This window comes from Armigeres subalbatus, chromosome 1, assembly GCF_024139115.2.
Source record: "Armigeres subalbatus isolate Guangzhou_Male chromosome 1, GZ_Asu_2, whole genome shotgun sequence".
Taxonomy (NCBI): domain Eukaryota; kingdom Metazoa; phylum Arthropoda; class Insecta; order Diptera; family Culicidae; genus Armigeres; species Armigeres subalbatus.
The window spans coordinates 259203162-259224683 of NC_085139.1; the positions used below are offsets into that span (position 1 = coordinate 259203162).

The 21522-nt window shown below is 46.1% G+C and overlaps 1 protein-coding gene and 1 long non-coding RNA gene across 2 annotated transcripts in view; both read left to right on the plus strand.

Annotated features, from left to right (window-relative positions):
* The window catches only part of LOC134207015 (homeobox protein prospero-like), a 419304-nt gene that overhangs the window by 63716 nt on the left and 334066 nt on the right, over positions 1–21522 (plus strand).
* On the plus strand, positions 2195–3042 carry LOC134213219 (uncharacterized). Its single transcript, XR_009979417.1, has 4 exons — positions 2195–2364; positions 2477–2608; positions 2692–2798; positions 2876–3042. It is a non-coding gene; the product is annotated as an uncharacterized LOC134213219 (long non-coding RNA).

A 21522-nucleotide genomic window follows, 5' to 3' on the forward strand; every position in this document is an offset into this window, starting at 1 on the left:
TAATTAGAATTAGATCACATTTTTAGTTAAAATACTTCAAATTTAAAAAAATATAAATTAATATTCGAAATAAAAAAAAACACCTAAATAAAGACTAAAAAATGATAAAGACGAATTTCTTCACCAGATTTTTAATTTGTAGCATGCCAGACGTTTCCCAGTGGCAACCCTGGCAACCCTGTATACAGGACGAATGTGGCAACCCTGTATACAGGACGAATCGAACATTAGCTTGCGTGTTTTTTTTTTTTTTTATTGTCTTTATTAATGAGGTTTTCGGCCCTTGACCGGTTCACCTCAGATAAGTGTGCGTGTGCCAAACGTCACTCATTTCTATAGGCTGAAAATCCAGCAGCATCACCAAATGTGGAGTGAATCCTGACTGTTGGCAAGCGGGAGCCACTGACTGTTCACTGAATATGATCGTCGACACATTGCTACTTATGTAACTCTCAGTTGTGGTTCGGATTAGGCCTACTTCGATGGTTTTAAAGCAATTGAATATTTCTCGCGTGATTTTTGAAAACGTCGTAAGTCCAATAGAGAGGCTCTCTTTGTTTACTTTCTCTTTCGATTATTACAAAGCCATACTAACATTTACATTGGATTTTCCAGTACCGACCTGAAGAAAATAGCTTTGTCTAGTATGCTGAAGTGAAAATATTGCAAAAATTTTTAAACTAGCCTAGATATTAGCAAAAGAGAGCGTAATGAAAGAGAGTCTCTCATTTGGACTTACGACGTTTTCAAAAATCACGCGAGATTTGATTTATTTAATTTGATTTAAACGGAAAGTGCTGTTCCACTGCCACACACACACATAATATGTGTTGTGCCAGGACAGGTCCGTTTTATGTGAATGGAACACAAAAATGTGCAAATTATTTTAAGCGTGCGGATCCATGTTCATGGAAACGAGAATCCTGTAGACAAAATTTATCGCTTTGAAGGTAGGGTCAGGGGCCCTCTTTAGCCTAGTGGTAAGATGCGCGGCTGTAAAGCAAAACCATGCTGGAGGTGGCTGGGTTGGATTCCCTGTGCCGGTCTAGGCAATTTTCGGTTTGGAAATTGTCTCGACTTCCCTGGGCATAAAAGTATCATCATGAGGCTATGATATACGAATGTAAAAATGGTAACTTGGCTCGCGGTTAATAACTGTGGAAGTGCTGAATGAACACTAAGCAGCGAGGCGACAATGTTCCAGTGGGGGATGTAATGCCAATAAGAAGAAGAAGATGGTAGGGTCCCATGCCATGTGGTTAAAATAACCGAAACGATTATCTGGGGGTTGTCGACTGAAGTTTTGCCATTAAGATTGATTTCTTTCGGCGATAGCAGTCTTAATATGTAGTAAATACTTTGTTGCTCCTACATCCGACGTTTCGGTTAATTTATTTAACCTTTTTCAAAAGGTAATACAAACTCCTGACCCTTTGAAGAAGATTGAATAAATTAGCCGAAACGTCGGATGTAGGAGCAACAAAGTATTTGCTACTTATTAAGACTACTATCACCGAAAGAAATCAATCTTATTAACCGAAAAGATTTCGGCTGGATTCATCACAACATCAGATGGGCGATTTGATTTGAAATCTTGTCTTCCTTGAAGGCTACCTTAAGGTAACCTCACACCTCGGGAATTTGGTCCGCGGATTTTTTCCCCATGTATTTTTGCATATGCGATGTTTTCGGGATTTGGACACGGAAAATCAAAATTCCGGCTCCCTTTAAAATACACGGGGCCCAAATCCGGCGGAATTTTTTTCTGAGGTGTAAGGTAGCCTTTAAGTTCGATTCGTCTGGTGGCTTACATTAGTTGATTTAGCAACATTTCGAAGAATCGTGATCATGAGAGAGAAAAGAGAGGGTTGCTGTCGTCAACTGAAATAAATGGAGCGATATTTTGTTTGGTGAAAGTAGTTCAGCGAGAATCTTTTGTGTAAGATCTGCATTCTATCTGCCCTACCTAATGTAGCCTCACACCTCGGGAATTTGGATGTTTTCCCCATGTATATGTGCACACAAAAAACAAATATTATTTTTATAAATATTTTGAACTTTATGTTTGAAAAGTGCTTTATTTTCTTTAAAATGAAAGTATTTTTTTTACTGTGAAAGTTATCTTTTAATTTTAAAAGTGTTTTTATTCGGATCAAACTGTAAATTTAAAACGCGTTTCTTTCAGTGTAGCAATTATTGAAATTGTCAAATCCGCAAAGACAACTCGTGGCTGTTACGGCATTGATCGCAGGTGTTGATATCAGTTTTTTTTTTCTTTTTTTGCTGGTCGCAAAATTAGTTGAATTAAATAAATTTCCCTGCGCTTCCCTTGTTCCCGACATCGCTATTATTGGAAGGTGGAAGGTACGTTTAGTTTTACAAAACTTTTAGTTGAGGCTCCTAAAAAAAGCACAAATGAGTAAACCCAGGCAATAATAATAACGCTTTTCTGTTTACCTTTTCGCTTCCTGATTAGATCTCATTTCACCGAGCGACGTGATGGCGTCTTAACGAAGCTTATTCCCGTTGCTACGTTGCAAAGTCAAAACCTTCCGGAGACGAGAGACGACCAATCGATGAAAAGGTGACTCAAAATATCCATGACAAGGTAAGTCGAAGACTAAATACTTGATCCAAGCAGTGAAAAGGCAAAATGTAATATACGAACACTGCTTGTTTTTATTTTTACAGAGCGGAACGATCAATGATGTATGAGAAGCGAAAGTCAGTTGGTCAGCAGTGTGCCGAACAAAATCATGAAAGGCGCACTGACTGATAAGCCTAAAAACTCATGTTAGGTACCGAATATTTCAAAGCCAATTTTGACTATGAGCACTAGTGCTTCTATTTATTTATTCCTTTATGCCTTGGACAGATGAAATGGACGAAAAAAGAAGAATGCCTGATGCCTGGATCAGTAGAGGCCAACAGCGTCACCGGTTCCAACGATGAAACGACCTCGGCATCGATGTATTTTTATTTAACAGTGTAATAAATAAGTGAAATAATTTCGATAACAAATAAAAAATGGTTTAAAAAAGAGTTGATTTGATTAAATAGAATGAAAAATTTGAAAATGAAATAAATTGTCTAATTTTAGTTTCAGGAGGGAAAACAACTTTTATTTTTAACAGTGTAACAATTTCGGTTTGACAGTTCCACAGTTTCGATTCTAAAAGTTTAAACTTTTGATTTTGGAACGGTTTGGAATGGATGATAAACTTTGAAAACAAAAGTTGGCCAACTTTTGCACTGAACATATGAGACTCTCTACGAAAAAGAACCAACGCAACTTTTCAAATTTACCAATGGTTTTTTCAATTTTATTAGTGTTTTTTCTTTCTGTGTAATGTTTTCGGTATTTGGGCACGGAAAATTTAAATCTCGGCCCCATTTAAAATGCACGGGGATCAAAATCCGGCGGAAAATTTTCCCGAGGTGTAAGGTGGCCTTTAAGGTAGCCCTTACTATAGGTATGTAAAATTTAAGTCCAATACAAGCTAAAGGCTATGTCACCCTGGATTCCCACGCTCACGCGGTCGTCTGAACTGAGGTTTGAACAACGCTCCAGTTTAGAATCAGTCGATGATGCTAGACAACAAGTATCCGTTCATTCTTTTGTTTGTTCGGTCACTTCGGTATTATCTCCTAAGTCGACTACATGCTGGATCTACCTTGCTTAATGCTATCATTTGTTCAAGATTCTTCGGTTACGAGATCACGTGCGCAAGGCCATTCACGAATGCACAATTATGTTTCCGGGTCAGGCCCAGTTCGAGTAATAGATTTTCTTTCCGATCGTGTATCATCCGCGCTCCATATTTCTGAACACAGGAGTGGATTTCCACACTGAAGTGGTTTGTGTCAGTCTTCGTTTGTCTTCCAACGAAGGCAAACTTTATTGAATGGGAAGACAATCTAACTACCGATTCCTTCGTAGCTTGAAAAGATTCCTTGAAAAAACAAAATAATTTCCGGAACAAAATCCTCAAAATAATTTTTGTAGCTCCTATAAAGAAAATTTACCAAATCTAGGAAGGAATTTTCAGAAAAAAAATCATGAAAGCAGGCCCGAGACATCTATTAAATGTCATATGGAAGTCTCGATGATGTTTTTAGAAGGGTATAAAAAAAAATGTGAATTTTACAAACAGAGGCACCATGAATTTCCTAGAGAAATTTCTGTAGAGTTTCATGAAGGAGTTCTCGAAGAAAAACCCGAAAAAATGTCCAATGTAAGACATTGAAAAAATGTGAAGAAACTATCTTCGAAGTGCCTAAAAAATTTCAGAAAAAAAATCCAAAAAAGAAATTCTTAGCTTTTTTTTCGAGGAATTTCCCAAATAATTCACAAAGAAGTTACTTAGAAACTCACTTGGAAGTTTTTCAGCGTCACGGTAATTTATTCTGCATATCGCAATACGCATTATCTCTGTTCGCCTCTGGTTAATGTATAAAATCTTTGTGTCCAATGGAATGGCATCGCATAACAACCGTATAGAAAATTACGATCCAATGAAGATGAACACTCATCAGTCATCATTACGGAGTGGATGATGTTTCTACCTTCTTGCGAGCGAATGCGGCCGTAAATAATTCAGAAATCGAGCAAACGTTATGGGTGACCGAACTTTTTGGGCGGTCTCCTGATGGGGATCATAAACAAATATGATGGACAGCCTCTGTGAACGTGAATGTGGAAGATGGGCCATTAAGTCGGATCGGTTTATTTATTCAACGCAAACGGACAGTGATGACAGCGGTCGTCGATTTGGTCATTCGGGATACGAAACAGCAGAGAAATAAGGAAATTTGGAATTCACCGACAAACGGATGTGTTAGGTTGAACGGTTAGAAATTGAGTGAGCACATTGTGGTTTGGAACTTTTTGAACGTACTGTCACAATCGAGAACAACAATAAAAAAATGCAACAACTATTTGCCTATTCCCGGGGGCTTCATATTTTGTATGTTTTACATGACTATTATAAATACGCTTAACATAGGTACTTTGTTTCTTTGTTGCTGCGGGCAAAGTCAGAGATTACGGCCGCCCAACGAACGTCTCCATCGAATTGAGCTGGAGTCCGTTGTAAAATATTGAATTCCATTAAGGATTCGTTCACCAACAACCAACCCATAAGGGTGAAATCCTTTGGGAAACAGCCGCTGGCAACTTGCGGTGCAATAATAATACTTGGGGCTAGGCGTGGGTGGATTCATTTGAATGAAGGTAAATCCTCCGACCGTATACACACAGTGATGTCTTTCATCGAAATTGCAAGGTGGGTGGGGTTGATGGACTGTAAATTTCATGAGTCATTTAATGTATTTTAAGACTTAGCTGTACTTTATTTGATGCGTCGAAAAAAAAACCAAGGTTTATGCAAAATATCGTTTTATATTTGGCGCCCCAAGGCTTCTACATTTGGCGCCCAATCTATATAGGGGCACCCTACCTTTTGTAGTTATACCCATCTGTGGGGAATCATATCCACTGGGACGAATAATATAACATGATGGGAAAGGTAATTCGAACGAACCGTCTGGCGGTGGTGGACTAGGGGCGACGCGACGGTTGCCTCTGTTGCTGGAATAATTTCTCTAATTTGAGCCTAATGTTTTGGAAATGGAACAGGCTTTAGTGGCCACAAGGGTTTAGTACTATTAGCGCACACGATACGGTGTGCATCGGTGTGGTTTTGAGAATGCGAATGCTAAATGGAAAAGTGGAAATTGAATGGAAGGGTGAAGTGATTCCAAACCCTTCGTGTTGAAAAGGGCGCCAAATGTTGAATTGCCATAATAAACATTTATGTGAAGATTATACTTCGAGCAGAGCGTGTTTGCTGTTTAGTGCAAGTCCATAACAGGTTGTAATGCCGTATTATTATTATTGTTCCGTGCAGTATAGAAGTGGATTTAAATGGGTTAACACTAGGCTGTCCTGGGCTGTGAGAAGACAGAAATAGACTATACCAATATATCATTACTTAGATAGCAAAACAGTGGGTTGGTAACATGGAAGGAGGGCCAGCAAATGTCTCGTTTTGTGATGGTTCGCAAAGCTGCTAGTGCAGCTTGGATTCTGTTGTCGTTCTGACTTCAGCTATATTTCTGAGAGTCGTCAACACAAAACTTATTCAAAACTGTTGCTAATAGTGCTGTCCAATGAGCAGCTCGAAGTAGCTCGAAGTTGTTCCCGTCCTGCTCGTTCTTTTTTATCAACAAATGGGCATGAGCAGGACAGGGAGAAAATTCGAGCTACTTCAAGCTCTCATTGGACAGCACTAATGTGGTGGCATCGATGATGATGGTGCATTTAAAATTTTTTTACACCGCAAGGTGTAAACAGTGTCTCCAACTGTAAATAATTGAGAACAAGGATTTTTTTTATCATAGCTTGTTCTTGAGATTGTTGGAAACATTCTTGTGAGATGCTATCCTTGATATGGTAAGCCAGCATTCCCCGGTATCTGATTATAACATTTACTTAGTTAAAGATTTTAGATTTCCGTCACGAAATTTGGAATTTGATTCCTGGAGGAGGAACTTCCGGAGGAATTCTTGGAAGAACTTCCAAAGGAATTCCTGGAGCAACTTCCGGAGGAATTCCCGGAGGAACTTCCGGAGGAATTCCCGGAGGAACTTCCGGAGGAATTCCCGGAGGAACTTCCGGAGGAATTCCCGGAGGAACTTCCGGAGGAATTCCCGGAGGAACTTCCGGAGGAATTCCCGGAGGAACTTCCGAAGGAATTCCCGGAGGAACTTCCGGAGGAATTCCCGGAGGAACTTCCGGAGGAATTCCGGAGGAACTTCCGAGGAATTCGGAGGAACTTCCGGAGGAATTCCGGAGGAACTTCGGAGGAATTCCCGGAGGAACTTCCGGAGGAATTCCGGAGGAACTTCCGGAGGAATTCCCGGAGGAACTTCCGGAGGAATTCCCGGAGGAACTTCCGGAGGAATTCCCGGAGGAACTTCCGGAGGAATTCCCGGAGGAACTTCCGGAGGAATTCCCGGAGGAACTTCCGGAGGAATTCCCGGAGGAACTTCCGGAGGAATTCCTGGAGGAACTTCCAGAGGAATTCCCGGAGGAACTTCTGGAGGAATTCCCGGAGGAACTTCTGGAGGAATTCCCGGAGGAACTTCCGGAGGAATTCCCGGAGGAACTTCCGGAGGAATTCCCGGAGGAACTTCCGGAGGAATTCCCGGAGGAACTGCCGGGGAAAGTCCCGGAGGAACTCCCGGAGGAAATCCCGGAGGAACTTCCGGAGGAATTCCCGGGGGAACTTCCGGAGGAATTCCAGGAGGAACTTCCAGAGGAATTCCAGGAGGAACTTCCAGAGGAATTCCGGGGGGAACTTCCGGAGGAATTCCGGAGGGAACTTCCGGAGGGAACTTCCGGAGAAATTCCGGAGGGAACTTCCGGAAGAATTCCCCGGGGAACTTCCGGAGGAATTCCTGGAGGAATTTCCGGAGGAATCCCTGGAGGAACTTCCGGAGGAATCCCTGGAGGAACTTCCGGAGGAATCCCTGGAGGAACTTCCGGAGGAATTCCTGGAGGAACTTCCGAAAGAATTCCTGGAGGAACTTCCGGAGGAATTCCTGGAGGAACTTCCGGAGGAATTCCCGGAGGAACTTCGCGAGGAATTCCTGGAGGAATTTCCGGAGGAATTCGGAGGAACTTCCGGAGGAATTCCCGGAGGAACTTCCGGAGGAATTCCCGGAGGAACTTCCGGAGGAATTCCCGGAGGAACTTCCGAGGAATTCGGAGGAACTTCGGAGGAATTCCCGGAGGAACTTCCGAAGGAATTCCCGGAGGAACTTCCGAAGGAATTCCCGGAGGAACTTCCGAAGGAATTCCGGAGGAACTTCGGAGGAATTCGGAGGAACTTCCGGAGGAATTCCGGAGGAACTTCGGAGGAATTCCCGGAGAACTTCGGAGGAATTCCGGAGGAACTTCCGAGGAATTCCCGGAGGAATTCGGAGGAACTTCGGAGGAATTCCCGGAGGAACTTCCGGAGGAATTCCGGAGGAACTTCCGGAGGAATTCGGATGAACTTCGGAGGAATTCCGGAGGAATTCCGGAGGAACTTCCGGAGGAATTCCCGGAGGAACTTCCGGAGGAATTCGGAGGAACTTCCGAGGAATTCCCGGAGGAACTTCGGAGGAATTCGGAGGAACTTCCGGAGGAATACCCGGAGGAACTTCCGGAGGAATTCCGGAGGAACTTCCGGAGGAATTCGCGGAGGAACTTCCGGAGGAATTCCCGGATGAACTTTCGGAGGCATTTCCGTAGGAACTTCCGAAGGAATTCCCGGAGAAACTTCGGAGGAATTCGGAGGAACTTCCGGAGGAATTCCCGGAGGAACTTCGGAGGAATTCCCGGAGGAACTTCCGGAGGAATTCCCGGAGGAACTTCGGAGGAATTCCGGAGGAACTTCCGGAGGAATTCCCGGAGGAACTTCCGGAGGAATTCCCGGAGGAACTTCCGGAGGAATTCCCGGAGGAACTTCCGGAGGAATTCCCGGAGGAACTTCCGGAGGAATTCCCGGAGGAACTTCCGGAGGAATTCCCGGAGGAACTTCCGGAGGAATTCCCGGAGGAACTTCCGGAGGAATTCCCGGAGGAACTTCCGAAGGAATTCCCGGAGGAACTTCCGAAGGAATTCCCGGAGGAACTTCCGAAGGAATTCCCGGAGGAACTTCCGGAGGAATTCCCGGAGGAACTTCCGGAGGAATTCCCGGAGGAACTTCCGGAGGAATTCCCGGAGGAACTTCCGGAGGAATTCCCGGAGGAACTTCCGGAGGAATTTCCGGAGGAACTTCCGGAGGAATTCCTGGAGGAACTTCCGGAGGAATTCCCGGAGGAACTTCCGGAGGAATTCCTGGAGGAACTTCGGAGGAATTCCCGGAGGAACTTCGGAGAATTCTCCGGAGGAATTCTCCGGAGGAACTCCGAGGAATTCCGGAGTTCCTCCGAAGTTCTCCGGAATTCCTCCGGAGAATTCCTCGGAGGAACTCGGAAGTTCCTCCGAATTCCTCCGAAGTTCCTCCGGGAATTCCTCCGGAAGTTCCTCCGGGAATTCCTCCGGAGTTCCTCCAGGAATTCCTCCAGGTTCCTCCAGGAATTCCTCCGAAGTTCCTCCAGGAATTCCTCCGGAAGTTCTCCGAGATTCCTCCGGAAGTTCCTCCGAATTCCTCCGAAGTTCCTGGAATTCCTCCGAATTCTCGAGGTTCCTCCGGAATTCTCCGGAAGTTCCTCCGGAATTCCTCCGAAGTTCCTCCGGGAATTCCTCCGAAGTTCCTCTCAGGAATTCCTCCGGAAGTTCCTCCGGGAATTCCTCCGGAAGTTCCTCCGGGAATTCCTCCGAAGTTCCTCCGGAATTCCTCCGGAAGTTCCTCCGGGAATTCCTCCGAAGTTCCTCCGAATTCCTCCGAAGTTCCTCCGAATTCCTCCGAAGTTCCTCCGGGAATTCCTCCGGAAGTTCCTCCGGGAATTCCTCCGAAGTTCCTCCGGGAATTCCTCCGAAGTTCCTCCGAATTCCTCCGGAAGTTCCTCCGAGTTCCTCGGGAATTCCTCCGGAAGTTCCTCCGAATTCCTCCGGAAGTTCCTCCGGGAATTCCTCCGGAAGTTCCTCCGAATTCCTCCGGAAGTTCCTCCGGATTCCTCCGGAAGTTCCTCAGGAATTCCTCCGAAGTTCCTCCGAATTCCTCCGAAGTTCCTCCGAATTCCTCCGGAAGTTCCTCCAGGAATTCCTCCGGAAGTTCCTCCGAATTCCTCCGGAAGTTCCTCCGGGAATTCCTCCGGAAGTTCCTCCGGGAATTCCTCCGAAGTTCCTCCGGGAATTCCTCCGAAGTTCCTCCGAATTCCTCCTCCGGAAGTTCCTCCAGGAATTCCTCCGGAAGTTCCTCCAGGAATTCCTCTGGGAATTCCTCCGGAAGTTCCTCCGGGAATTCCTCCGAGAATTCCTCCGGGAATTCCTCCGGGAATTCCTCCGGAAGTTCCTCCGGGAATTCCTCCGGAAGTTCCTCCGGGAATTCCTCCGGAAGTTCCTCCGGGAATTCCTCCTCCTCCGGAATTCCTCCGGAAGTTCCTCCTCCTCCGGAAGTTCCTCCGAATTCCTCCGGAAGTTCCTCCGAATTCCTCCGAAGTTCCTCCGAATTCCTCCGAGTTCCTCCGGGAATTCCTCCGAGTTCCTCCACCTCCGAAGTTCCTCCGAATTCCTCCGGAAGTTCCTCCGGAATTCCTCCGAGTTCCTCCGAATTCCTCCGAAGTTCCTCCGAATTCCTCCGAGTTCCTCCGGGAATTCCTCCGGAAGTTCCTCCAGAATTCCTCCGGAAGTTCCTCCGAATTCCTCCGGAAGTTCCTCCCTCCTCCGGGAATTCCTCCAGTTCCTCCGAATTCCTCCTCCGGGAATTCCTCCGAGTTCCTCCGAATTCCTCCGGAATTCCTCCGGGAATTCCTCCGAGTTCCTCCTCCTCCGGAATTCCTCCGAGTTCCTCCGAATTCCTCCTCCTCCGGGAATTCCTCCGGAAGTTCCTCCGAATTCCTCCGAGTTCCTCCGGAATTCCTCCAGTTCCTCCGAATTCCTCCGAGTTCCTCCGAATTCCTCCGAGTTCCTCCGGAATTCCTCCGAAGTTCCTCCTCCTCCGGAAGTTCCTCCGGGAATTCCTCCGGAAGTTCCTCCGAAGTTCCTCCGGGAATTCCTCCGGAAGTTCCTCCTCCTCCGAATTCCTCCGAATTCCTCCGGAAGTTCCTCCGAATTCCTCCGGAAGTTCCTCCGGAATTCCTCCGGAAGTTCCTCCAGGAATTCCTCCGGAAGTTCCTCCAGAAGTTCCTCCGGAAGTTCCTCCGGAAGTTCCTCCGGAATTCCTCCGGAATTCCTCCAAATTCCTCCGGAAGTTCCTCCGGGAATTCCTCCGAGTTCCTCCGGGAATTCCTCCAGGAAGTTCCTCCGGGAATTCCTCCGGAAGTTCCTCCGAAATTCCTCGGAAGTTCCTCCAGGAATTCCTCCGGAAGTTCCTCCGAGGAATTCCTCCGGAAGTTCCTCAGGAATTCCTCCGGAAGTTCCTCGAATTCCTCCGGAAGTTCCTCCGAATTCCTCCGAAGTTCCTCAGGAATTCCTCCGGAAGTTCCTCCGAGAATTCCTCCGGAAGTTCCTCCGGGAATTCCTCCGGAAGTTCTCCAGAATTCCTCCGGAAGTTCCTCCAAATTCCTCCGGAAGTTCCTCCAATTCCTCCGGGAAGTTCCTCCGGGAATTCCAGAATTCCTCGGAAGTTCCTCCGAATTCCTCAGGAACTTCCGGAGGAATTCCTCGGAGGAACTTCCAGAGGAATTTCTCGGAGGAACTTCTGGAGGAATTCCTCGGAGGAAGTTCCGGAGGAATTCCTCGGAGGAACTTCCAGAGGAATTTCTCGGAGGAACTTTTGGAGGAATTCCTCGGAGGAAGTTCCGGAGGAACTTCCAGAGGAATTCCTCGGAGGAACTTCCGGAGGAATTCCCGGAACTTCCGGAGGAATTCCTCGGAGGAATTCCGAGGAACTTCCGGAGGAATTCCTGAGGAACTTCCGGAGGAATTCCTGAGGAACTTCCGGAGGAATTCCCGGAGGAACTTCCGAAGGAATTCCCGGAGGAACTTCCGGAGGAATTCCCGGAGGAACTTCCGAAGGAATTCCCGGAGGAACTTCCGGAGGAATTCCCGGAGGAACTTCCGGAGGGATTCCCGGAGGAATTTCCGGAGGAATTCCCGGAGGAACTTCCGGAGGAATTCCTGGAGGAACTTCCGGAGGAATTCCTGGAGGAATTCCCGGAGGAACTTCCGGAGGAATTCCCGGAGGAACTTCCGGAGGAATTCCCGGAGGAATTCCCGGAGGAACTTCCGGAGGAATTCCCGGAGGAACTTCTGGAGGAGTTTCCGGAGGAACTTCCGGAGGAATTCCCGGAGGAGCTTCCGGAGGAATTCCCGGAGGAACTTGCGGAGGAATTCCCGGAGGAATTCCCGGAGGAACTTCCGGAGGAATTCCCGGAGGAACTTCTGGAGGAGTTTCCGGAGGAACTTCCGGAGGAATTCCCGGAGGAGCTTCCGGAGGAATTCCCGGAGGAGCTTCCGGAGGAATTCCCGGAGGAGCTTCCGGAGGAATTCCCGGAGGAGCTTCCGGAGGAATTCCCGGAGGAGCTTCCGGAGGAATTCCCGGAGGAACTTCCGGAGGAATTCCCGGAGGAACTTCCGGAGGAATTCCCGGAGGAACTTCCGGAGGAATTCCCGGAGGAACTTCCAGAGGAACTCCCGGAGGAACTTCCGGAGGAATTCCCGGAGGAACTTCTGGAGGAATTCCTGGAGGAACTTCCGGAGGAATTCGAAGGAACTTCCGGAGGAATTCCCGGAGGAACTTCCGGAGGAATTCCCGGAGGAACTTCCGGAGGAATTCCAGGGGGAACTTCCGGACGAAAGTCCGGAGGAACTTCCGGAGGAATTCCCGGAGGAACTTCCGGAGGAATTCCCGGAGGAACTTCCGGAGGAATTCCTGGAGGAACTTCCGGAGGAATACCCGGAGGAACTTCCGGAGGAATTCCCGGAGGAACTTCCGGAGGAATTCCCGGAGGAACTTCCGGAGGAATTCCCGGAGGAACTTCCGGAGGAATTCCCGGAGGAACTTCCGGAGGAATTCCCGGAGGAACTTCCGGAGGAATTCCCGGAGGAACTTCCGGAGGAATTCCCGGAGGAACTTCCGGGGGAATTCCCGGAGGAACTTCCGGAGGAATTCCCGGAGGAACTTCCGGAGGAATTCTGGAGGAACTTCCGGAGGAATTCCGGAGGAACTTCCGGAGGAATTCGGAGGAACTTCCGGAGGAATTCCCGGAGGAACTTCCGGAGGAACTTCCGGAGGAATTCCCGGAGGAACTTCGGAGGAATTCCCGGAGGAACTTCCGGAGGAATTCCGGAGGAACTTCCGGAGGAATTCCCGGAGGAACTTCGGAGGAATTCCGGAGGAACTTCCGGAGGAATTCCCGGAGGAACTTCCGGAGGAATTCGGAGGAACTTCCGGAGGAATTCCGGAGGAACTTCCGGAGGAATTCGGAGGAACTTCCGGAGGAATTCCCGGAGGAACTTCCGGAGGAATTCCCGGAGGAACTTCCGGAGGAATTCCCGGAGGAACTTCCGGAGGAATTCCCGGAGGAACTTCCGGAGGAATTCCCGGAGGAACTTCCGGGGGAATTCCCGGAAAAACTTCCGGTGGAACTTTCGAAGGAATTTGTTGAGGAATTCCCGGAGGAACTCCCGGAGGAACTTTCGAAGGAATTTGTGGAGGAATTCCTGGAGGAACTTCCGGAAGAATTCCCGGAGGAACTTCCGAAGGAATTCCCAGAGGAACTTCCGGAGGAATTCCCGGAGGAACTTCCGGAGGAATTCCCGGAGGAACTTCCGGAGGAATTCCCGGAGGAACTTCCGGAGGAATTCCCGGAGGAACTTCCGGGGGAACTTCCGGAGGAACTTCCGGAGGAATTCCCGGAGGAACTTCGGAGGAATTCCGGAGGAACTTCCGGAGGAATTCCGGAGGAACTTGCGGAGGAATTCCCGGAGGAACTTGCGGAGGAATTCCCGGAGGAACTTGCGGAGGAATTCCGGAGGAACTTTCGGAGGAATTCCCGGAGGAACTTCGGAGGAATTCCCGGAGGAACTTCCGGAGGAACTTCCGGAGGCATTCCCGGAGGAACTTTCGGAGGAATTCCCGGAGGAACTTCCGGAGGAATTCCGGAGGAATTCTGGAGGAACTTCCGGAGGAATTCCGGAGGAACTTCCGGAGGAATTCCCGGAGGAATTCGGAGGAACTTCCGGAGGAATTCGGAGGAACTTCTGGAGGAATTCCGGAGGAACTTCTGGAGGAATTTCCGGAGGAACTTCCGGAGGAATTCTCGGAGGAGCTTCCGGAGGAATTCCGGAGGAGCTTCGGAGGAATTCCCGGAGGAGCTTCGGAGGAATTCCCGGAGGAGCTTCGGAGGAATTCCCGGAGGAGCTTCGGAGGAATTCCCGGAGGAGCTTCCGGAGGAATTCCGGAGGAGCTTCGGAGGAATTCCGGAGGAGCTTCGGAGGAATTCGGAGGAGCTTCCGGAGGAATTCCGGAGGAACTTCCGGAGGAATTCCCGGAGGAACTTCCGGAGAAATTTCCGGAGGAATTCGGAGGAGCTTCGGAGGAATTCCCGGAGGAGCTTCGGAGGAATTCGGAGGAGCTTCGGAGGAATTCCCGGAGGAGCTTCGGAGGAATTCCGGAGGAACTTCCGGAGCAATTCCTGGAGCAACTTCCAGAGGAATTCCCGAAGAAACTTCCGGAAGAATTCCCAGAGGAACTTCCGGAGGAATTCCCAGAGGAACTTCCGGAGGAATTCCCAGAGGAACTTCCGGAGGAATTCCCAGAGGAATTTCCGGAGGAATTCCCGGAGGAACTTCCGGAGGAATTCCCGGAGGAACTTCCGGAGGAATTCCCGGAGGAACTTCCGGAGGAATTCGCGGAGGAACTTCCGGAGGAATTCCCGGAGGAACTTCCGGAGGAATTCCCGGAGGAACTTCCGGAGGAATTCCCGGAGGAACTTCCGGAGGAATTCCGGGGGAACTTCCGGAGGAATTTCCGTAGGAACTTCTGGAGGAATTGCCGGAGGAACTTAAGGAGAAATTGCCGGAGGAACTTCCGGAGGAATTCCCGGAGGAACTTCCGGAGGAATTCCCGGAGGAACTTCCGGAGGAATTCTTGGAGGAACTTCCGGAGGAATTCCCGGAGGAACTTCCGGAGGAATTCGCGGAGGAACTTCCGGAGGAATTCCCGGAGGAACTTCCGGAGGAATTCCCGGAGGAACTTCCGGAGGAATTCCCGGAGGAACTTCCGGAGGAATTCCCGGAGGAACTTCCGGAGGAATTCATGGAGGAACTTGCGGAGGAATTCCCGGAGGAACTTTCGGAGGAATTCATGGAGGAACTTGCGGAGGAATTTCCGGAGGAACTTCCGGAGGAATTCCCGGAGGAACTTCCGGAGGAATTCCCGGAGGAACCTATCGCATGCCTGATAATGTTTACATCAATGAGCAATGTTTTTTTTTTAAACTCAAGAATTTCGCGTATCGATTTTTTAAGACCTAAGACCCAAATTTTCATGAACTTTTGGTGCACGGGAATTATTTAAATTAATTTAGAAGAACTTAATAATATCGCATATTGAACACCATATTGCGGTAAGACGCGCGGCTACAAAGCAAGACCATGCTGAGGGTGGCTGGGTTCGAATCCCGGTGCCGGTCAAGGCAATTTTCGGATTGTAAATTGTCTCGACTTCCCTGGGCATAAAAGTATCATCGTGTTAGCCTCATGATATACGTATGCAAAAATGGTAACCTGGCTTAGAAACCTCGCAGTTAATAACTGTGGAAGTGCTTAATGAACACTAAGCTGCGAGGCGGCTCTGTCCCAGTGTGGGATGTAATGCCAATAAGAAGAAGAAGAACACCTCTAACTTGATTTTGCTATGTGGCTATGTGGGCTGAACTGGCCAACTTTTGAATCTCTTAAAATGCGTGCATGCAGATTCAGAATTGGAGAATTGTCTTCGGAGTTCCAGGTTGATTCCGGGTTGGCCTTGGCATTAGGAAAGTTTTTTTTAACATCTTGTAAAAAATTAAAAGAACCTAAAATAATAAATTTGTTTAAAATTCTAAAAATATTTCTATCCTAATATTGAATAATTTTCCATATAAAATGAAGTATGACTCATCCAATCCAATTAAATGCTTGTGATCGATGAAGCTGATGATCAAAAATTGGCAATAACAAGCATCACTTAATGATAGCAAGTTATTTCTTGCTTCAAAGCGATGCTTCCAATTTGGTTCACGGTCAAGTAACGAAAAAAAAACAATATGAAGTCCTGAACGCTTCATGCCCATCAGCATCCGACATGTAATGGTCTTTGCTCGGTGCTTCGCTCTTCACCAAAGAGAAGCATTCTATTAACATCCTACCGGTTATTCCACTCGATGAAGTGGCACTAATGGTATGCCTTCTTCGCAAACGAACCGTACCTAATTTATAGATCCGACTTCGTTTTCGACTTCCTCCTGCTAACATTTCCTGTTGTCGATTCCGTGAAACCTACGCCTTATCACATTTCCCCCTAGTCTGGATTGGCTGCGCTGCCGTCTGTCGATTACGCCTCCTTCCGTATTCATTCTTGTCTGGAAAATAATAATAAATGGAAATCGTTTCTTAAAATGCTTTATACCGATACTGAAGTGATAAGGAATTACGACAAGCCAAACTTTGTGGTCTGGGTTCTCTACATTGAAACCACAAAAACGCCTTCCATGTTGAATTTAGTTAACCGTTCAAAAGCTTGCTAAAATTGTCAAAAATGTCAAACGAATTCGCTCGAATAACTTTTCCCGATCCAGTCTGAACAAAGCCGAAAGTATTCTCGCAATATTCGCTTAAAGGCATTATCAATAAATAAGTTTTCTCCTTTAATTTCTTTACCGCCCGGGGATATCGGTTCAACACCTTCATCAATTTACTTCGATTGTCAGCTCGCCAGACTCCTTTTCTTTCATGCTTGCGATATACCGCAATGAACCCCGGACTCTGGACCGGTACCCGTCCGCCGATAACCCACAACCCGAACAGCGAAGCGATTCAGTGAAACCCTGAAGCGGCAGAAGCAATAGCAAACCAGTCGGTGGACGTCGTCCCACTCATTTCGGAAAATGCCATCCCGGTTCCAGGGAGTGACGGTACTAGTTGGCTGAGCTCTCGTCGCAAACGCAATACATGAACTGTCAGGTCGTGTCACGTGGAGGAAATCATTTATCACTCCTCCGCTCCTCATCCGGCTGAACCGCCTAGAAGTTTTCGATCTACCTCCAGGCGAAGAAGTAAATTTTTATCAACTTCTGTTTTCTTGTCCATTCCCAGCCAACAGTGCTGGGAACTCAGTTCCCAACCCACCATGGCTGCGCTGTGTGTGCGTTCTTCAACGTAGAGGACCACCTTCTTTGCCATACCATCGACCGCAGACGGTCGGCTGCTAACCGAGTGCTAGCTGTCAGTTTAGTGTTTTCACTAGTTCGATCAGTGTTATCATTGGACAGAAATGTATATAAACAAAGCGACCACAGTGCGCTGGAGGGAAATAATCGATTTTTCCCATCCAGCCACAACGGAGGATGCCCCCATGAGATCAAACCCGAAAACGATGGCCTTTATTGGGAACGGGCTGAAATGGCTTCGTCATCGGCAATCATGGCGTTTATTCCCAGCGCTGCGGGAGACAGCCTATCGTCTTAGTAGGCTATGAAATCCTCACTCCCTCATTCACCCTGGTGCTCGATGTTGTGCAATCGTGAGGAGGCGCGGTAATAGATTGGGAGAACAGTAACTGAACTGTTCACAAATGGAAGACGGTAATAAACTATTGGGAAGATTGTCACTGGGGATCCTTTTCTTATCTGTAAACGTATTTCTCCTAAGTTATGGATTTAACGTTGTTTTGTTTTTGTAAATTAAACTTGCTTTGCCGTTGACAAAATTGGATGTTTCTTTTTAGAGTATTATTTGAATAACAAATCGGTGGTAAATCATGATGTAAATCGGCTTCATATGAGGAGGGTGGTATTATAATTCTCGCGCTTAGTTTCATAGGGGCGTAACTGTATAGATCGATTTCTCTTTGTCGATGTTTTATTTTTATTATTGTACTGAATTGCGCCAGTTTTTCGATGATTTAATGATTTGGTGTGATAAAGGTTGACTGTATCTCGAATAAGAATTAATAAACACGGTTGTAGTAATAATTTTTGACGTAGGATTACGTCCTTTGCGAAGATAGGGAGGTAATTCTGCATATTCAAATTTGAGACCTTCACGAAAAGTACCGATTTTCGAGATTTTGATATCAATCAATCGACGAACTCTTTAAGATTTTCCCCAACTATTAAAAACTATGGATTAGAATGCGCTGGCCGTCGCCGAAAATAGCAGTACTCAAGAGAAATATCCACGCAATGCTCAGACTATCGTTTCGCTTCTATCAGTGATTAGAAAAGCGTTCTGTGAAAAAAAAATCTGTTCTTTTTAGGCGGTGATTGCGGTCTAGGGATATCAGTCGCGGTGCTGAACATTTATTCTTAACGTCTTAGCGGAAAATCATCGAGCGGCCGCCGGACAGTTGCAGCAGTGAATTTTTAACGCAATATTCGGATTAACGTTTGATAGCTGTGAGTGATTCGAAAGACGCATTGTGGATTGACAATCGACTATTTTCAGGACCAGAGATATATGAAAAGAAAGGGTTGAAAGCAAACAATGGCGTCGGTTGCATTCCCGCGGTACTGAAGGAAGTTTCCGTCAGTATCAGAATCACAAACGCTCATCGGAGAGCAACGCTGCAGAAACTAGAGATGGGTGCTCCGCTCAGGAGCTGTTCCAAAGATTCGCTTCCTTACATTGAGCTGATGAGCCATGGATCTTTTTTAAAGAAGCCCAGCTCAGCAGCTCACTTTAAATTGATGAAATCATTGTCAAACACGCGCCTAGAGAAACTCCCTCGAGCGTACGCACTCGAGTACGTGCGCTGTTGTATTTTGTACAGCACAAACGAAAATACCACGCTCGCGGTACACAACACAAGCGAGCTTGTATGAGCATTCCGGTCCAGTACCGCGCACGTGCTGATCGTTTATTATTTGCCCCTCAAGCACCATCAAGCCAAGCGACAGCACCATCTAGCCAAGCAACAGAAATCATTTCTGCTGCAGAGAGGAATAATAAATACACAAGCAAAACTAATCTATCTTGCCGTCTATTTCTTAACCCATACCCACATACTCGGCGCTACGAACGGACACACAAAAGATACCTAGCAGTGCGGTAGCGAACGAACCGTACCAAGCAAAAGATCCGAAGATCCGAACAACTCTCAGTTCCGCTCATGTCGTCGTCCAGCTCGAAATTGCTGTGAATTGGAAGCGAGAGCAGCTCAGATCCGTGCGACACGGATCTTTATACGGATCAGTCGCGACCGATTCTAGCGAGCGAACCGTGTGGTTCAAACGAACCGAACTGGGAGCTGTGTCTTGCACGGAGCGGATCTTTTACTTGCGACGGGGTTTCCCGCCAGCATACTGCTACATGTGCACTCGGTTTGTTTGTAGCACCGTGCGCTGTATTTTTTTACTCTCTTGTTTTTATTTCTCTCGCATTTCGGGAACCAATATAGATGAATGGGCTCGCTTGTATGAAAATGTCAACTACGCATGGTTAGAAGGGTTAGAAGCGCGCGCAAACAAGGCATTGATTTACTGCACCTAGTATGAAGAGAAAACTTAAGACACGTGATATGGTTCATATACATATCAGAGACTAGGGACTGAATTATTAAAATTAACGATTTGAGAAACGTTATCAACAAAATGTAACTTAGAGAACATCATGAAGAGAAAATAATGTTGAGTTAGTTTTTGTATAGAAATAAATGTGATGGTTCTAAATAAACTCCTAGACTTCAAAACTAGACGGTCAGAAAAAGCGTAATAAATGTTATTAGTTTAAAATTGTCGGTTTTTCAATAGAAATTATTACCTCACTGTAGCTTAACATTTTAATAATTTCAAAGTGAGGTAAATAGATGAATGATGAATGAATGAATAAATTAATGAATGACATAAATTTTTCAATTTTTTGAACAATAATTAAAATAATAATATTAACAATTATGTTTTAATATATGTAGCATTAAAGCACTGAAGAGCTGATCCAAGGAGCTGACTCTTTTCAATGAGCTGAACGGATCAGATCCGCTCACTGCAATGAGCTGTTTTGCCCATCTCTAGCAGAAACATTGGCGTCAGTAGTTTCTTTCAAATTTTAGATTTTATTTCTGTTTGTAAATGGAAAGGAAAATTATTGAAAACAAATCGGTTTTCCTCAGATACACTAGAGGAGGTAGACCCTAAACGAACATGCTTCAAAATGCAAATCATAATCGCTTGGCGACGCTGCAGAAGTTCTTTCTCCATGGATGGCAAATCATCTGACGTTGATGTCAGGGTAGCTTACCCAACAAGCATTGGAGGCTGATGAAGAGCTTATTTTGCCACAATTTGGCTTGTTCAGCTAAAAAACTAGCTTATTCAACTCAAATTGTTCGTTGAGTAGTGAGACCAGGGCTGACAATAGTCATTCTCGTCGTATGAAGAAAGCGAAAAAATTTGGTCTTCGTCATAACATTGCACGACGCAACACCTATTCGTTTTCTTCGCGCCACATGCGTACCACGACGATAGTCGCGCAGCAAAAAGTTATGACGATTTTCGTCGTCACTTCCTCACACAATTGATTGCACGTCATCATAGACGGACTGGTTAAAAACATAATAGCACATAATAGCGTCTCAAATAAACAAATAGTAAGAAATTTGGTAACATAAATGTATCGCTAACATTCATAACGCTTTCATACGTTGCTTCAAATTCATTATTACAAAGAATTAGTAAAAATCTTCGCATGGCAGCTGCCACTTGAAGAATAACGGTATGAAGTCTTCGTTCTTCGATGTCGTCAGGACGATTTGGTTACACGACGAAAGCTAACGTCGTGCGCGTCATTGACGATGGGTAGAGTAGCAACGAAGACAATGCAACTCGTCGCTACTGCGGCATTTCGTGCTATGACGATGACGATTGTCAGCCCTGAGTGAGACGCCTGTGGAGTTTTATCCATCCGAAAGAATTCCAATTTCTTTCTCATTTAAATTTTTGTTACCTCTTCTTGAAAACTCATGATTTTGCCTTTCTGGAATCTCTTAATTGATTTTCTGGAAATAGCAGAAAAATCCCCAAAATTACCATTCAAAGCTACAGAAAAAAATGCTTTCAAAATATCTGGATCGATACAGACATATGATACGTAGTATTTGGCTCTCACTATTTCGGAAGGTTTCATTTGATAATTCTCTCAGAAAGGCCATGCATCTTTAAGAACTATGAACACGCTAGGTTTAATTAAATATGCTCGCAAAACTCTGTAATAACTTTAAAATATTTAAAGATTAAGTACTAAGTACTATACTAGATTAAGTAAGAGGAAATCAATTTTTAATCAGGATTTTTTAGAAATATGCCGATAAGCTAAGCTGAAACAGATTTTACGACCGTAATTGTGGTCGGTCATTTCTATTCAAAGTATGAGAGAGTGGAGTAGATAATCGAAAGATAATTGAAAATCATTAGATTGAAAGCCGTTCGCTAGGGCGCGAACAAGTATGAAGCGATAGAGGGTGAAAGGGAGAAAGGAAGACCATCTATTGAACAGCACAGCATGATTTCGATCTTATTGGATAGAACCTCATTTTTTTTTATATTAGCCAAATTTTATTTTCATAATTGAAACAGATTTTACGACCGTAATTGTGGTGAATGATTTGTTTATCGGCTTTATCGGTCAGGTGATTGGAAGAACACGTCACGATATGGACATACCTCCAT